Source organism: Anarrhichthys ocellatus, unplaced genomic scaffold (genome assembly GCF_004355925.1).
Source record: "Anarrhichthys ocellatus isolate YVR2014 unplaced genomic scaffold, GSC_Weel_1.0 scaffold6, whole genome shotgun sequence".
Classification (NCBI taxonomy): Eukaryota; Metazoa; Chordata; class Actinopteri; order Perciformes; family Anarhichadidae; genus Anarrhichthys; species Anarrhichthys ocellatus.
In genome coordinates this window covers 5,135,548-5,155,208 of record NW_022280036.1, presented here as the reverse complement: position 1 = coordinate 5,155,208, position 19,661 = coordinate 5,135,548, and the positions used below count along the sequence as shown (strand labels likewise).

General features: G+C 40.0%; 1 protein-coding gene across 2 annotated transcripts in view; it reads right to left on the bottom strand.

Moving 5' to 3' along the window:
- The window catches only part of kif26ba (kinesin family member 26Ba), an 81,535-nt gene that overhangs the window by 59,299 nt on the left and 2,575 nt on the right, over positions 1-19,661 (bottom strand). The gene's annotated exons all lie outside the window — the stretch shown is intronic.

Here is a 19,661-nt window from a genome sequence, read left to right as displayed (position 1 = left end):
GTGTGTGTGTGTGTGTGTGTGTGTGTGTGTGTGTGTGTGTGTGTGTGAGAGAGAGAGAGAGAGAGAGAGAGAGAGAGATTAATTTCCTCCTACAAGGGCAGACAAATGCTTCAGTTCTACTGTGCAAGGATGGAGTGAGTGACAGAGAAAAAGAAAGCAGAGAAACCAAGACAACGTCCAAGCTAACTGATCAGTGACCTCAGCATCTCTTAGTGAGGTCGGGACAGAAGGATGCTATTACTGTGATTTGACAAGAAAAGACTGCTTCCATTGTCCATTAGTGTTGTTTCTGTGTTTGAGCGTGCATGTGTGTCAGCACACTGGAGGTAAAGGGTTCCGGAAAATGGGCTGTCAAACACGACAAGACACATCCCTTTCATACACACACACACACACACACACACACACACACACACACACATACACATAAATAGGCAAACACACACTCTGACCACCACTTACTGGGTATAAGCCAACATTTTGACACTGAACTGTATGATTGCAACCCACCTTGCATTGTGATCAAACTTATGTCATTCCCTATTTTCATTTATTTTACATTTAGCCCAAGTTTGTTGCTTATTGAGAAAGAAGAAGATGGCAGATCAGCGAGAAAAGAAAGAATTAAACAGAAAAGAGTCGGATTCTTCATTACAGCAGAGAGAAGAGGAGTACGTTCTTAGTCAGTTATAGCCAGAATGACACTGGTTTATTTGCAAGCGTGTGTGTGTGTGTATGTGTGTGTTTAATCAGTTCCAGATGAGTGGCTGAGGAAGGTAAACCTTTTCTCCTCCCCCCCATACTCATTTACCTCCTCTCATCTCTCTCCTCATTCATTTCACCACAACTCGCTCCTGAGCACACTCTGTAGTAAGCAAACACACACACAGGTATTTCTCGGCTGGTCTGGGATCAGTGAATTCATGCGGAAGAGATGCAGGCGGTCTTTAGCACCTGCTCTGAGAGGACACACACCCACACAGTAGAAGGCAGAAGAAGTGTGACAGAAAACGACGAAGAATGAAAAAATGGAAAACAACTGAAAGACACTGTGAAATAAATACGATAAATTGCGATTGTGTTGGTGACTCATGATCATGCACATTGGTCTCATGATGGAGAATGATGGTGTGCAATGATGATGGGTGTGCATGTGTGTGTGTGTGTGTGTGTGTGTGTGTGTGCGTGGCTGCATGTGTTAGTGTGTATGTGTGAGAATGATTGAGTCTGATGTCTGTGCGGGAGCAAGGTCAATAACACAGAGGTTATAAATGATATCACACACACACACCATATGGGACAAATGTTACACTGACAGAGGTCATGCACAGGTCTCTCTCAATATCTCTCCCAAAACACACTGTGTCTGTCACTGTCTCTCTCTTTCGGTGTTTCTGTCTCACTCTCTTTAGGACATATTAGGTGCTTGTCATGCACCCATGTCCAGCTACTACATTAAAGTATGTAATATACTGGACCAAACGTGATTCTGTCAGCTCGAGGCATCAACAGACAACTGGTTCAAATTGCACGAATGACAAAAACTTCACACACACAGGCTTTCATCTGACAACCTGCCCATTACATTTTAGAGTCTTTTAATATCTTATGTGGAATTGACAACAAAAGTAAAGAAGCATCTTGTTTATAAATGAAGAATACATTATTCAGGTAATAGAGCTTTAAGAGCAGCCAGCCTTTTCCACATTTGATTTACTGCGGCTCTTGCAGTCAAACTGTCATCAGCAGGGGAGACATAATTCACCGCAACACTCAAGCTTTGATTTACTAACCACCACTACAGCCACGGGCTTATTGTCAGTAGGACATGTGCACAGTTGCAATTTCATATTCAAATCCCCACATCTATTTTAACCATTTTTTTCCATTATAAATAAACTCTATGTGAGAAAAATATCAAAAACATCCATGACTAAAAGTCTCAAATGTACCACAGTTAGTTATTGTAAAAGAATACTATGCGATGTATTGAATCCCTGTTTTGCTTGAAGTTACCATGTTTAACAACAGGAGCCAATAGTGAATGATATCGGCCATAAATGATTCACAATAAAACAATGAATCTGTGATCATATTGACCCTAGAAATCTTGATTAAAGCATGACCACATCATTTAGCCTCAATTATAAAAGTGTGACTGTGTTTAAATGAAAGGAGAGAGACAGACAGAAAAGGAAGGAGAGTCAGAGTGAAAGCAAGGAGTGACAAAGTGAAGGAGAGGGATTGTGTGGATGAACAGAAGAAAGGAAGCATAGCTGAGATTAGAAAGTTGGTTTCATGTTGTGAAATCAAACACATCAGTATGTGTATAAACATGTGTCAGTGCTATGGATTTGTATTATTCTGGTGTATTTGTAATAACTTGACCTTCTGGCAATTGGATTCACGTGTGTTCAATCAAGCTCTAGATGATTGACTAAGCACACCTGTAGAGTAACCCACATACAGGATGACTCATCATGCATGTCTTATCTTGCACTGAGGAAAGAAATTGCCCGTTTTTAGCTGTGACCAACAGCTCTACAGCTGTCGTTCGGTCGGTCCACAAAAATTTCCCCACGCTTTGGCGGCCATAGTTTTGGCTGAAATTTGGCATAGAGGTTGAATGTCTGGGTGTGAAGGAGTGTGTTTTTGTTCATGCCTATATACTTTTTTCACAGCAGATACTTCATACACGTCATAGTAGGAAAAACACAGATGTATTCAATAACATTAATAATCGCTTTATGCCACTTGGAGACATTGTGCATGCTGAATCATTGGAATAGCTTACTGGGACACTTAACGGAACTGAGCCATCGTTAATGTTATCAATTTCACCTGTGCTTTTCCTACTATGACAAGTCAAAATGTAGATAACGGTCCACCAGCACAAATGGGGTGTGGCAGTGAAAGTGGCCTATAACAAAAAAGTTCAAAGATTCCTGTACCATATCCAAACGCATAAAACATTTGTCATGGACTGCGTCCAATATCATTCACTCATTCACTACTCCCTAGTTCTATGTAGTGGACTATATAGAGGACTATAGTGTGCTCATCTGCAAAATGAAAAAACACAACTTGGGTCATTTTCTCTGTGCTGTTAATTACGTCCATAATGTGGGGCAATTAAAACGTGCCAATGTTTGTTGGTCGACCATCTATAATTAATACCGACATGCATTTTAATGATAAATACATATTTTCAGCGCTGCTCTGTCTACATTAAATATATTATTTTTGCGCCACAACTAATGGACTTGTCTCTGCTGTTATCTCGCTCCTCTCTCTTCCCTCGTGCTTCTCTCATTTTTCCATTAGCGCAATGCATGATGGTGAATAGTGCCTGGTTAGCGACCATCGTTGTACACTACTTTTCACCATGCCTTGTTTGATACTTAGTCCACTGTAGGGTATAAGAATTCTCACTAGGTATTCAGACAGAACAACAAAATGGTGAACTCACTATATAGTCCACTATGTAGTGAGTAGTGAGTGATTTCGGACACAACCATAGATTCTTGTGGGAGGCGGCATTGCTCTCAGCGGAAGTTGCTATTGTATGGGTTATCCCCGCCCCCTATATTGAGCCACGCCCCTTTTCATACCTCATTTCATAACTGCTTGTTTCACTGTCAGCCTTGTAATGTATCAAATAGAAGCTTTTAAAATCTAGACTTGAGTCTGAAACTCTTTCTTTCTCTGCGTGCGAATCCTCCCTTGCTGCACTGCACTTCACAAGGAAAACTGAATTAATGTCAGAATGTGCATGGGTGTAAAAGCTATGTTTATGTGAGAGTCTAGACATTAAGAAAACCAGCCACTGCCTCCCCAGAATTTCATTTTGTTTGTGTCTGTTTCCTATCAGTGATAAACAACTCACCCAATGCTTTTCCTCTCTCTTGCTCTCTCTCTCTGTCTCTTACCTGCACCCCACCTCTCTCACTGAGGTATATCTCCTTTAATCACATTTTTAATTGATCATTCCTTCATTTGATCCAATAATTCGTGTAGGAGTTACATTGGTTAGGACACAACGGTAACCTGCACACACACATACACACATGTTGGCACACATGCATAAAGTCGCTTATGCATACAGATCACACACTCATCAGCGTACATGTACACACACTCCCTTGCGATGTTGACACGCTATATTAATAACAGAGCAAAACACATTAGAATGTTTGTGTTGCCATAGCAGTGCAGAAATTAATTAGCATACACAACTAACTAGCTATAGGGGGTGTAAATTACCTGCTGCATTCTGTCTCGCTGGAGATTTAAAGTGTGTTTGTGTGTACATATTTGTACACTGGCACAGCATGAGTGCACTGTATAATGTTGTGGTGAGGCCTCACTATCAGTCAGTAATAATACAAGTGTCAGATGTTATAACACCTAAGAGATGTTTTTGTGCTATTGCTCACATTGATCGCACTCTGATATTCTCTTTCTAAATGCTCAAGCCAATTTTCAGCCTCAGTCAAACTGGCATGGCAGGTAATTATGCAGTATTGCATCAGCTTTCATAAACCACTGTAGTAAATAATCAATCAAATAAAAAATGTACAAAAAAACCTAACTTTCTCTTCCTTATTGAGAAGACATTGTTTATGCGTGAAGGTGCTTTTACAGAGGATGAGACAGTGGCTTCTCATGCTTTGATGATCTTCACAGATCATCATAGCACCCTTTGAAATGTCAGTTCTTTGAAATGGCTGTGGGTAAGCGACTCTCATGAAGCAGGGTCATTGTAGACGTCTTTAAAAGAAGCCTTCAGCGAGTCTTTGAAGCGCTTCCTCCGACCATGTTTGTGACGTACTTCGGTCTGCAGCCTGCCAGAGGCTACATTCATGCAGCCACTGTTTGGGATTGACAACCACAATTAATTGGGTGTCTGAACGTTGCCTGGGATTATCTTGGGTTAAGTGTTCATCACCCATTCTGCTCCATGAAGCTGTGTTTTCCTCACTGGAAACACATATGCACATATGATGAGTGTGTATGTGTGTAGTGGGATGTTAAACCCAATCAAAGAGGATACAAAATACTAGAAACAGATGTTATGGACAGATCAGTTAAGTCTCTCTCTCTCTCTCTCTCTCTCTCTCTCTCTCTCTCTCTCTCTCTCGCTCTTATGTAAAGTGTTTGTATTAGTGTATTTGTCCTTTATGCTTTGTGCATATTAAGAGTGTGTGTCTGTCTGTGTGGATGATGTATGTATATACACTATGTGTGGCAAATGCTTCCCTCCCATTAACAGCCTGAGCTATGACTCTTGCCCAGGCTTGTACAGAGCGAGGTCTACAGAGCAGCCCCCTGCTACGCTGTAAATGAGCTAGCTGACTGGAAGGGAGCCTGGTTTTTATTACCTGGCCATCAGTGCCCAGCTGTAAATGAAATACTTGTTTAAAATGAATGCCTGTTTTTTTAATGTGGAAGTTGCTTGCCAGTGACTGTTTTTAAATTTTCTGGCTATCTGGCTATGGTGGTGCCTGACTGTAAATTAGTGCATATAAACTCTGCTGCCTGTTTTTAAATTACTCCACCATCTGCATCAGAGCTGCACTGTAAATTAAGCTACAAATGTGGAAACAATCTACTTCAGTGTGTTAGCTAGCTGCCAATTAGCCAGTTGCCTGGAGCATGAATATAGATGAGGTAGTGGGCTTCATTGCTAGTTAAATTAAGAGAAAAGGTATTCTATGTATGTGTTTTTTCGGATATTTGCAGGAGTTACAGGTGGCTCTGCAGGATAATTCTGTAACACCATACTCACAGTAAAAATACAGATAATTTGTTGTTCCCACAACTGTACGGTCTAAATATGATGTTTGATTGAACATTTAGAAGGACTGTTATAATTACCATTAGTCTAAATAGGCTCTGAATTCACCTTCACCTACTGTAAACGGGTTGTCCATTTATATCAGGGCTTGAGACAAAAATGCCTGTTCTTATTGCCAGTGAGACATTTGAGAAGTATTTGTTTGATGCTCCACACACTAGTGGCCTGTCCAACACACTGTACAGATCAAAGATACATTACTAGCTTTACTAAATGTGCAACACAGGGACAGCATTGTTAAAACACTCTTGCGCAGAAAAAACTACACTGCCTATACTTTAAAGTCTTTCCTGATCTGTGTTCATCCTTTCCAGAGAATGACCTGTTGTAAGAGTTTATCTGATTGTACATAAAGTGTATGATTCATTGGGCTTCTCTATCACAACTGTTTATCCCCTTTTTTCCTCCACTTACTTCTTCTTCTATCTTCCCCCAAACCCTCCATCCTTTCCTCTCTTTTATATATCCCTCACTCTCCCTCTCTTTTCTCTCCCTACTCTCTCTCCACCTCTCTCTCTCTGACAGTGATAAATTGCCTATTGGGTTGGGCAATCCATCTTGCCGTATCCCACACCTGAACACACACTCCCTCACTCCTCCCCTGCTCCCTTTTTTCTCCTCGTTTTTTCACCACGCATCCGTTCTTCCCTCCGGTATCCTTCCATCTCAAGGTTAGTGAGGCTCACTGAGAAGGAACTGAAGGTAAAGATCTGCCCGACAACTCCCACGCATACATGTGAGCCCACACACTGAAACAGGTGAAAAGTGTGTGCACAGAAATATGTATACTTACACACACAACAGCACAACCTCAAAAATACAGTTTTTCCTGGCTCAGCATTAGACAAAAAGGTTGAAAGACATCAACCATGAAAACTACAGAATTCAAAATAAATGTAAACGTGCCAGGTTGTGTGCGAGTCTACATCTGCAGGCTATGACTGAAATATTGTCATCAACCTAGAGTTGAACAAATTATGATAATTACAACGTCCTGACGACGTGATTAGGATATGTACTATGACTGCAAATTTCCCTGTGTCATTACCGCCAGGAACCTACATCTCACACCCCTCTTCTTTTGTCCAATATTTATTGCAGAATTCCTCGATGACAACTCTAAGAAAAATTTAAAAAAAGCTAAATGGATATTGACAGACAAAAGTCTACAGCCACGCTAGTGGCTCTATGAGGCTACTTAAGCTTATCGGTGCTTCAAACTAAATTCAAATACAAGCATGCTTACATGCTCATAATGCTGACATGCTGATGTGAAGCAGGTATAATGTTGACAATGTTCCTCATCATTAACATTTGTTAATTATCACTAAAAACAAGAGGAATTTTCACCCACCACCTCATGTTGCTTAAAATGTATTGTGACGACCCTCCTCCCATACACTAGGTGTCCCTGTTGTGTGTGTGTGTGTGTGTGATGATCTGTTACAGTTGCTGATTGGAGGGTCGTCAGCTGGATGAGCCACACCTGAGCCGTTGTGGTTCTGCCTTTAAAAGCCCTCTTCATTCAGCAGCCTTGGGTTGGCCAAAGGAAGATCGTTGTTGACGGGCTCGCGACAGTCGGTGCCGTCGTGGTGTAATCGGCTGTGAACATTGTGCTACTTGTTTTTGGTGAGACAAATAAATTGTTTCTTTTTGGCCGCCAGCTTGTTGTCTCCCTGTTCTTGTTTCAGTCTCTGAGCCGGGCTGTGACAGTATACTGATATCAGAACAATAGGACTACGTGCATTTATATTCAAACTAATATTCTCACAGATTATTAACTTAATTTTACTTGACATAAAACACTAACTCTACTTTGAAAAACAGATATTTAGATAAACAAACCATGTTATACATGTTTGCCCGTGACTCCAAAACAATTTGTCCGGTGGTTCCCCCAGGCCTGTACAAAGAGCTTTTATGTGCTTTAACATAAACCTTAAACTTCCTCAGGGTGTGCTTGAATCATCCTGCGAGCCTCTAAAACTAAAAAAGTTTTTTAACAGTCCTATCCATGAAAGTCAACAGCGTGTCTTTGCTCTTTTCCAGGTTTCATAATCACACAGTAGCACTCATTCATACATGGGAGCTCCGTAAAGCGACCACAGTGCTCCACTGTTGGCCACTGAGCTCCTCAAAGGGAGCCACTGAGGTTTAGGAGTTTTGCTCAAGAGCACAGTTGTTATTAAAGGAGGGGAGACTTATTCATCCAGGTTTCACATGGGCATCAAACCTGGATTCCACATGATAACCGTCTGCCCACCAGCTTGCATTGAACTACTAGACTGCTGCTGATCTAGAAGATGTGATCAGTCAGATATTACTTGTGCTTTGTCAGATACCAAATACCAAATAGGAGATTCAGTGACACGGAAGTGTTAAAAGTGGAGATATAAAGATATATGGGGTAAAGATTAAAGAGGGAGAGATCTGCTTTAGTATGAATCCCTCTCTGACACTGTATGTATCCTGGTATACAGTCAATAGCAGATGACTGTAAACAACAACCATTTCGAACCCTTTAAATCAAGCCCCGGAGGCTCCATCTGCTCAAGGTAATTGGAAAGTTTAACGGCTAGAGCCTGTCCTGTGTCTGATTGAAACACAGACTGGGAACAAACAGCCAATTTAACTCTCTCTCTCTCTCTCTCTCTCTCTCTCTCTCTCTCTCTCTCTCACACACACACACACAACAATCTTTTCCATCTATGCCTTGCACCTTTGTGTAGCCTTTGCTTTAAACCTCTATTTCCACTATTTCCTATCTCTTTCTTCCCTTCCCTCTCTTTCTTTCACCTTCCTCCATCTTGTTGATAGACTGGAGAGAATAATGACAGATTACTGCTGAACTGAGATGGTTGATAAGCGTTCAGAGAAAGTGGAGGATGTTTATGTTATTTAGTCAGTACGGGGTGAGGGATTGATGAGAAATGGAAAGAAAAAGAGCCTGGCAGGGGACAAATTAATTATTAAAGATGTGTGTCAAAGGTTCTATACATGACATTAATTTAGCAGCAAACAACTATTTGCTTTGTAAAGATATAGTAGAGTAATTCATCCTGAGCAGAGAGTGAAGTCACACTCCTGTTCTGTGTGTTGTAATTCAAGCTGCTCCATTCTTTGTTTTGGTAGCCAGGCCGACCATACCCTTTAGGGCATGTGTGTCCCTGTGTGTGTGGCCCACTTACCGCTCTGAACTGCGCTCATACAGCGATTACCGATGATAACGCCGTCCTGACCAATGGCTGATAACGCTGTCCTCACCAACAGCGTTGTTGGGAGGCATAACGCCCACTCTCCAGTTTTCCCTCAGGTAATCTTTGCTGCTCTGTCGGCACTATTAGCTGCTAACTGCCGGTTCAGCCATCACCATGTTGAGAGCCACGTGCAGGCAATCTCTCAATCATAGATTTTCTCTGAATTTCGTATTCAGCCCCTATAAGCACAGCTTTCTTTCCTCAGATACTATAGATAAACTGTATAAACACACAGTATTGCAGAACCATACGGTCTGTAGTCGCCTACATCCTATACTGCAGAAAGTAGGCTAACCAGAACCACCTTTAAGCTTTTGGGAAATAAATGTGTGATGATGTCATCAATATGCAAATACCACATGACATCATCTGGCTGTATTTTTAGCACTATGAGTTGGTGCTTGCTACTTTCATTGTAAAGAGTGGTCCACAATGCAAAGGACACACTGCATTTAGTTTTCCACAGCTTTGTGCTGTAATTGAGCCTTCATTCTTCCAGCAGATCGTACCCGTTGGCAGACAGAATAGCTTAGTGAAAGCGAGGCTTATAGGGAACCCGTCAAAAAGCAGCCGGTGTCATTATTCTATAGCTATAATGTGCATTCAACATTTACTTCATAATGATAAGCTAAATTAAAACAGCCACTATAAAGTCAAGATTTTCTAAATTTCTAATTTTGGAACTACATAAAAGAATGAAAGCTTCTTTTTTTAAATACTACATGTAATTGGGCCACTATATTGCAGTGAAGTCTGCCATGCAGCCGGACTAGAAACTGCAGCTTAAATGTCATCCTTGTTCTTGTTTCACCTCCTGCCCTTTACAATGCTCTGATACAATAGATTCACAATGCTGCTTAAAATAAACACACGCACACACACACACACACAGTTCTCTTCTCAACTTATCTTTGGCATTAGACAGCCTCTTAACCTATATAGTTAAGCTAGGAATGTACACACACATACACACACACACACACACACATTTGCAGTCCTGCAGTGCAGTGTCTTTAGGACAGGAATGCCATTACAGTACTTGTAAAACATGAACGACTGACTGGCAGAGCCATGGCTCTAATTTTGACCCTAAAAGGTAGCTCTGTTGTCACAGTAAGCACTCACAAAAACACACAGAAGAAGAGTGTGAGCGAGGCCACTGCTCCTTTCTGAACAAAACTCTTTCCACATGCTCATCTTTCCTTCTATTTCTTTCTATCCATGTCTCTCTTTCCAGCTTCCATTACACTATTAAAAGCAGCTGTGGTCTAACTTCTACCATTAAAAAAACTTTAAACCAGGTTTGCAAAATCACATTGTTCACAAGGACATGATAAAAGAAATACAGATCAACATGAATCTTCTTTAGCTGAACATTTATACACGTATGTACAGCATGTTGGACTGAAATCTGTCAAACTTTGGGAATCTTTTGCAAATTTTCAAATGCTGTATTAGATAGGGGCTTTAGCTTTAGTTTTTTTTTATGTCATGATATTTGTCAGACACTAAAACACCAATGTGTTCTCTTATGGCTGTGAAGGCACAGTAGCAGGTTGTTCACATATCGGTGAGCTCATACTGTAAATAAAGCTAGCTGACACAAGCACTGCACTGCAACAAGGCTGCAGGAAGCTGTATGTGCATGATGACTTCATCTCTTTTTTTATATCCATCCCACATTACAACACATCCAAACATCAACATCCAGACCAAATATATGAACAAACCTCACAGAGCAATCTGTCATTTTTGCAGCAAATTGACCTTTAAAGCAGCTATTTACTAATCAATCAATGTGGCAGAAATTTTATAACTCAGAGCTGCTACTTTCACATACATCGTCACCCCAACACATGCATACTGTATCTTTATCGTTCTACTGTAACCATAAAATAGTCCCTTGAAGAAATAAAGCCCCGCTAAAAAGGCCTCACTTTGCAAGCACCCTCATTTTGATGGTTGAAAACTTAAATTAGTTTTCACAAAGAGAAAGTAAAGCACACACACACACACACACACACATACCCAAAACATAGAAATACACTTCATCCCTGTCACACCGTCCTCAGCCTGTCATGAGATTTTCCTTGTGTGAGATGCTGAAGATAGATGTGTTATATCTGACAATGTGATAGCCTGTGACGGCGCATGTGTGTGCAAGGTATGTTTCTGTGTGATGTATCAGCTTGTGACAGCAGGTTGGCTAATATTAAAAGTGTGGTTAGCAGGTCTTCAAATAACCCGTTCAGTGAGCGAGACTTCACAGTGTCACAGGATGTTTGAGCTGGCACCTGCAGCTTTACTGAAACATTTTCACTTTTCATCTTGGCTCTGGATGATGGAATTGAAAACTTTTAAAAGACTGAGGAAAACAACCAGCAAAGAAAAACAGTGTCTGAACAGGCACTGCACATTTTGCACGACTGACAGATAGACAGGTAGGATGGATGGATAGACAGAGATATAAGATAGGCAGAGACAGACAGACAGATAGATAGATACGCACAAAAAAATACATATACGTATATATGGTTACTGCATTTATAAAATCTCAAACTTTGTATGACCACAAACACAAACATACCATATATGAACAACTAGACAGGTGGAGGCAAATAGAGGAGACAGGTGAATAACTACTGTATAGTGTTTTCTACTTGATTCTGTATTGTGGTTGATGGAGAGGCAGTTGCCATGGTAGCTATGGATCTAATGGCAGCAGGTGCTGCTGCCACTTTCACCACCCTCCAGCAGTGCAGTGTGCTCTTGGTAGAGCACATACACACGTCAGTGTGTGTGTGTGCATTTGTGTGTGTTTTATATGAACCTCAGAGTGCCTTGGTGTGTGCATTGTGTGAGTATCTGTTGTGTGCCAGTTTGGGTGTGTTTACTCATGCATGTGATTTGCCTGTTATTGCAATGTGTTGTTGGTGTGCAGGAGTGGTGTTTGTTTTGGTCTTGTAGTCTGTGAGGTGTCCAGAGGTTACAATAAATGTAAAACTGTCTTTTTGTTGTCACTGCTTTGAGTGGACTACAACTATTTATTTGATCTTAATATATGTTTTCTTATTTTTGCCTTTATTTTACAGATGAAATAGGGGGATAGAGAGAGACGGGGCTGATGACAAATGTCCCCGCAGCCAAAATCAAGACAACTTGACCACCAAGATGTCCTCTCTCCTGTATGTATATGTTGAACCTTAATTTAGCAGGAAGTCATTCAATGGGAGACTAGCAATGCCAAGTGACAAAATTGTCTTTGGAACCAAGTCCCTTTAATTTCTTTTAAAATTAGCAAATAAGCAGGGACTTAAGTTCAAGAGTCATAATAAAGCAAATCAACAATGGCACTCAATGTCCAAACACTTGATACTACATCCATATACTGGATCTAATAATGTTTGGTTTTGTGTTAAATTTCGTAATGAATACACATTGGCAAACTCAAATTCAATCTGCTGTCTTTTGGAACAGGCAGAGCTTTTTGCAGCTTCTCTGGCTCTTTATAGGTTACACACATTGGGTTGACTGTGTTAGTCTAATTAAGTGTGTCGGCTCTGGGTCAGAGACAGTAAAGACAATGATAGCACTATTAGGGAAAACTGTCTGCTTTCCTTTCTCTTACTACTAATGTTTATCCTTCTTCCTCAGGCCTCCTCTTCTTCCTCCCTCTCCTCCTCTAAATTTAAATCTTTGTTTCTCTCATTCTTCTTTCTGCAGAGCCGAATTTAGAAAAAAAAAGTGTAAGTGTCAGAGAAAGAAACAGAGACAGAGAGATTGTGTGTTAGTGTGTCTCTGCATGGTAATATCTGCAGGCATGCTAAATGAGAGAGGGATATAAAGACATTAAGGCGGGAGAGAGAGAGACGGGGGGCAAGCAAAAGGAGGTGTGAGACTCAGAAAACAGCACAAGACACTGGCCACAAGTTCATCGAAGTGGTATGCATTGAACCCTGTTTGTCTCCATAACAGTGGATATTCTTCAAGGTATAGATGATATAAAGTGCTGAGAAAAATCCGTAGGGATCTCGGTCAATGCAAATTTGTTCCTGCAAAATCTGAAGCAGTATGTTCATGTTGGTTCCACCTCATCCCAAAGGGGCTCTACTGGTTGCGATGTGTAGACTGCGTAGATGACAGGAGTAGAGGGGAAGTCGCTGTTATGATTATTGTTAGTCACTGTGTGCTTCATGACATTGTACATCATCGCACCGACAGTATCGATTTGAGACAGGATGGGAAACGGTGCTAACAAAGACGCACATGATCAGAAATGATTTTCCAGCCTGCCGGTGTTCTTTAGTACAAATTAACACATGATGGAACACCAGTGAAAAGCCCAACGATAAATATGATTATCTTCCTTGAAGACGTTTCACCATTAGAAAATGTGAACACTGATCTCTGCTGTTCCAAGATGTTATTTCACTCACATATAGGTCCATCTGTTAGCTTGAGAAGTACTGCCAGTCTCCTGACTAGTCTCATAAATGAGACCATTTTGCTGTTTCGGTCTCTGTAACACCGTAACGCCCATGTAGGCTGTATTTATCATAAGACTGTTGAACTTATTGCATTAGATTGTACGGGGGCTTTGTGGATTTAAGGATCACTCAATGTATGTGTCAATAATTATATGCTCCTTTGTAGTTTTTTAAACGTTTTTTGTACATTTTTAAACTACTTAGATAAACACAGATCTTGGGTTGTTGTTTTAATAATTGGGTTTCTGATAAATATCAGTAAACTTATCAAATTGAAATAGAGAGGGTACAGTAATGAACACTAGATCTAGAGATGGTGTGTGCGCTTGGGGTTGGTTCAAATTGACATAAACCCAGAGGGAAAATCTTCAATTCAGCCTGCATCAGCATCTATGCCTCCCCTCACAAACACTCACATCCATCCATCCAAACCGTCTTGCTGTTATTGATGAAGCTGCCTCTTTATATGGTAATGTCTTTCACACCTGAAAGGCATAAGGAGGGCATGATCGCTCTCTTTCTCTCTTTTCACACACACACACACACACACACACACACACACACACACACACACACATACACACACACACAAACTATATACTATATTCTCTCTTACCTTTTTTCCAAAAACACACACATGCACGCCAACACACACTATTATTCACATAAACTCCATATATTTTCACCCTCTTTCTGCCTCTCACTAACACGCACACAGCTATGAGGAGCCCATTAACGCTGATGGAGATATGTATGCGGCTCACATCTGTCACATGTCGCTGCCGTGGCAACACCAGCTGCCGTGGTTACTGGAGGCCTGCTTCTGTGGTGTTATGGGATTTGGTTATTACAGGATAGCTAGCTACCTGTGTGCATGAATACATACCTTTGAGGTCAGACTATACAGAGAAAAAACACTCCACCATTTGATCTGATAAGTAGACTAATTACAGACTAATTACTGGTTTGGGGTGAAAATAACCAAGTGACTGGGATTAGTTAAATTGATTTTGTCCTCAAGAGTGTAACCTCATTTGTTTGGAAAAGATATTTGACACTGCAGATTGATCATAAGCTCTCAACCTTAGCCTCTTCTAGTCAGACGACATTAGAGGTAATACTTTGGAGTTTTGAAACTGAAAGGATATGGGGGACATTTGCACAGCATCAGCAATAATTGTTACTCTTTATATTTGGAGAATAATAATCACGATAATAATGATAATATCAATAGTAATGATGATGGTCATGATAATAATAATAATAAATAAATAATACTAATAATAACAATAATATTTAAAGTATGCAATGTGGGACAGTTACATTGAAGGGCAGCGACTAACAATTATTATTGATTAATCTGTTCCATTTATTTTCTGTCAAATGTTGGGAAAGGGTGAAAATGCCCTCACAAGTTACAAAAGCCCAAAGTGGCATCTTGCTTGTTTTGTCTGACCAACGAAGCAATGAATTCATTTTTGCACGGTAAATGACACCTGATGATTATTAGATAATTGTTGCTATTGATTAATTTTCTTTTGATTGAATATGATTTAAATAACTACTTGTTTCTGCACAAGAAGGCTCACTATTTCCGAAATACTACAGCTTCAATTTAAAATTACTATTAATTTTATGTTTCTCACAGATGAAGTCCTGTTAAATACAAGTGACACAAATACTTTGTTGAGTAGTTTGTAATCTAAAAAAGTTACAGAGTAAATATATTAGGAAACAGTCATTTTCCACCTACATTCTTGCAGTTTTCTAAACTCCAAATGTCAGATATTTCCAAAACCGTTACACCATTTTTAGTTACTTGGACACAGAATTGTTCAGTTTTGGTACGTGGTTTTCTCGTTTTCGTGTAAGATAAAAGAGTGTTTCAAAACTACTCATCAGGATATTTGTTAATGTTTATGATGGTACATAGAACATGATAAAACTGTATTGTTAGACTTGCACAAGGAAAGTTTGTTTGTAAGGATAAAATATTTCTGGATTGACAACCATTGGATTTCCACATAACAAGCACTAAAGTTGGACCACTTCTTCATGAACACCAAAAAGAGTGTATGCTACAGCAAACTTTTAGGTTCTCATGTCACTGCACTGGATCTGTGATCCCAGCCTTAGTAATGTGCATTAAAGTACAAAATCTATGTACTGTTTAAGATGCTGGCAGCTGTTTAATCTAGAGATAAATTTAGGCAGACACATCAATGGGTCTGTTAATATCAACATTTTAAGTACATAAGTATAATGAAAACTCCAGGATGAAAGCAATCTCAATAAATGTCAAGTTGCCAGAAAGAGGTCCTCGGGGAGTGAATATATTCACAAACATGTCTTTTTTTGGCTTCATTTTTATGTCTTAAGTGGAACCGTATATGTTTCTCTTTACTCATTCATGGTTTTGACTTGCAGCTGATCTGAAACAGATACTTTGTTGGTGACTTAAACATACACACACAGAGTAACCCACTTTACTGGGCTGAACTGGACCAACCAAAAACAGATCCATTTTTGATTTGGGGGTGGATATAAGGGATGAATACACAGACAGACACATGGATATACACACCAGTAGAGCTGGGGCAGAGGCCTTAAGTGAGTACAGCTGTGGAGCCAGATGTGCTTTTGAGTCCTGTGGTGTGTGTGCATTTTGCTTGCATGTGTGAGTCTAAACCTAAAAACCTACTCTGCTCATTCTGATCCCTCTACAGAGTACTGTGTTGCTCTTTTGTCTCTCTGTCTCTCTCTCTGTTTCTCTCTGTCTCACCAGCTTCCTGAGTAACAGCAGTCACAATACGACCTGAAATGGGTTCAACCCACAGTTGTGTGTGTATATATAATAGTGCTGGGCAACGATTCAAATATTTAATCGCGATTAATCGCATGGATTTTTTGCGATTAATCGCGATTAATCGCATTGTTATGACAAAGTTCAATAATGAATTTAAAAGTAGTGTATTGCGCACTTTTATTTTAAAAGTACTGCTATATGAACAAAAGGGCAATAACATTTGGTTCATGAGATGCAGGTAGCATGTTTTATACTTAATGTGAATATAATTCATACTTTGTTGGCATCTTATTCTGAAAACCGGATGTTCGTCTGAAGAAACCGGATGTTGTCTCACATTAATCTTTCCGCTAACTTTCAAAGTCCTTCGCTCGCTCCCGATCTGTGCCATTTAAATGCGTTTACCATGAATTTCAGCATATAGGTGCACTAAAATTACTGACTATAGGATGTTTGCTGGCTTTTATCCCACTGTTCTTGTCATCCTCTTGTTGTTATGTATATGTATTGTCTCTTGTCTTTCAATTAAAATTTTTTTTTTAAAAATTAAAAAAAATTATAATAAATTTAAAAAATGCCTTAACGCGCGACAAAATAATTGTCGGCGTTAATTAATGAATGCGTTAACGCGAAATTAACGCGAAATTAACGCGTTAACTTGCCCAGCACTAATATATAATAAATGAATGAATGAGGTACCTTCTCTAAGACTCAAATAGCAGGATGCAAAAAAAGTGGATGAGCACACACAAACATCAAATATCCTGACATTTAACCATAGTGACAAATTCTTACATGGAAGCTTGTGTGTATGTGCGTGTGCTTTCACAAACTCTAACAAACCGCCACACAAACACGCTAAATGCCCGACAAGCACAACAAACACACACAGAGCTGTAGACATCCAAACAGCAAAATATTCACGGTAAGACCGGTGAAGGTCATCACTAGCATAATATTAACAGCCCTATGTGTGTGTGTGTGTGTGCGTGCGTGCGTGCGTGCGTACGTGCGTGCGTACGGCTAGCATGGGTCAAGCATGACAGGTCTACATGGTTCAGAGCTCTGTGCGTGTGTGTGTGTGTGTGTGTGTGTGTAGTTGGTGGATGTGTGTTTTTATTCTAGCTGTGAGGGGTCACATATGTCCCAGTGTCCTGTGGGAATAACATGGGGCCTCATGCTGACAGCACAACAGGAAGGGACACACACACGAACTTTCTCTCTCTCTCTCACACACACACTCAGCTGAAGTGCTGCTCTGGCACATTTGGTGAAGGAGAAGGATTATTCGGTCACATGCTTCACCAAGGACATGAGTTCAGGTTTTACCCGACACAAAACACCAGGGTAGGTCAGTTAATTATTGTCAGAAGAGAAGGCGGAAGAAACCAGACTTTAACCCAAATATTGTATACCCAAATTCTGTTAGGCAAAAATTCAACAGGACAGTGCAGCTATTATACTAGTTATGGGATTAACCTTCACAGCTTGTTTTAAGTCTTCACATTATACCATGTAAAAATACCATGAAAGATCTAATTGACATGCTATATTTTATTTTTTTTTACTGACAATGAAAATATCCAGTGTGCTGCATACACAGTGTATTACACACTCATGTACAAACTCCCACTTCTTCAGTCCATTTTCTCGTTCATACTTTTGAGTTTGAATCTCTCAAGCCAATTTCTTTCATTGACAAAATCCTTGAACCAAAGCCAGATATTTTGTTTTGTTTGTGATTACCCGACAACTGTTTGTAGTCTGCACCATCGTTTTGTGTACTAGGTTCAGTGTTACATTGAAGCCAATTTCTGTGTCTGCAGCTATTAAATACATACTCAGCTTAATTTATGTTATATGCAGAGATGTTTTCTACAAAGACATACAGCTCCTACACCAATTACAATACTGTAACTTATGTGCCTGCTTATCCTACATTGCAATAAAGTTAACCACAACAGGGGAGGCATTAATCAGTCTGAACTAAACCCAACCTCACAAATAACATTTTAATTAGTGGTCTGCCCACCAACAGTCGCCATTAACCCCCACTGTTCCTAACAAATTCCAACTGTCATGTTGTTGAGCTAATGAGAAGAACCCACTGTTTACACCTCCGTCTCTGTTTCACTGGCTCTACTGTAAGTCTCTCTGTCCCACTATAGCCCTATATCTGACTCCAACTCGCTGGATGCACTTTATCAGCCCCATGGTGCATAATACATGCTTATTTGTTACCAATTAACTCCAAGTCTGATGCGTGGCCCCACTGCATTCATAAGTAAAATCCAGTCAACTGCAGCAGAAGAACATTGAACCCCGAGGCAACATGTTAAAAAAATTATGCAGACTCAAAAGCCCTGCCAGGAGGACTTCCAGTATGTTCTTTTTCATGCTTTGTAAATGCATAACCACTGATTTTCTACCAGCCAAACCAATGTCAAAACCAAAATGTCATTTATCTGACACAACAGATGTACAACAGCACAACGTGCATGAAGCATCTATTCAGTGTGGGCTGGCTATACAGTATGTCGCAAAAACGAAATACACATGATGATACATTTGTATAGTATATGATTTGCTGGGTAAGAATTACTGTACTGATGGAATTAAAATTGATTATATGGGTTACCCGAAGAAAAACAAAATACATCACCTGTCAAAGAAAATTAAAAAAGGCTGCAGTCTATCTATATGTATTAATATCTGCCCTAAGTGGCCAATGTCTTTCAGTAATCTATCATCTTAATCCCCTCAAAAGGAGAAAATACCATTGAACAAAGTGAAGTCATTGATTTTGGTGAAATGATCAATCAGGTAAACTGGAGAACTATTATTTTGTTTTTGGCATTGTGTCAGTAATTGATGTACAGCTTCAGATAAGATAATTATCTTAAATCCCAAAGGCTGTTCAGTCTCTGCTCTTTTCCAAAGCCGGTCAAATGAGGGTTGGACAAATTACAGCATCCTTATGATTTATGAGAACAATAACTCTGACTACACAGCAACGCAGCAAGCAAGGGAATGATTAGAGGCCCAGTCTTTCATGAGCAACCAAGTTAATATGTGTCACTGTCCAAATGCCACAATTAATGAAGGAACAAGTTATTTTTGGAAGCTGTGCACTGAGCATAGCCAACTCACCCCTAGGTGAGCAAATACTGCAAACACCTATGCAATAGGATTCACACACACACACACACACACACACACACACACACACACACACACACACACACACACACACA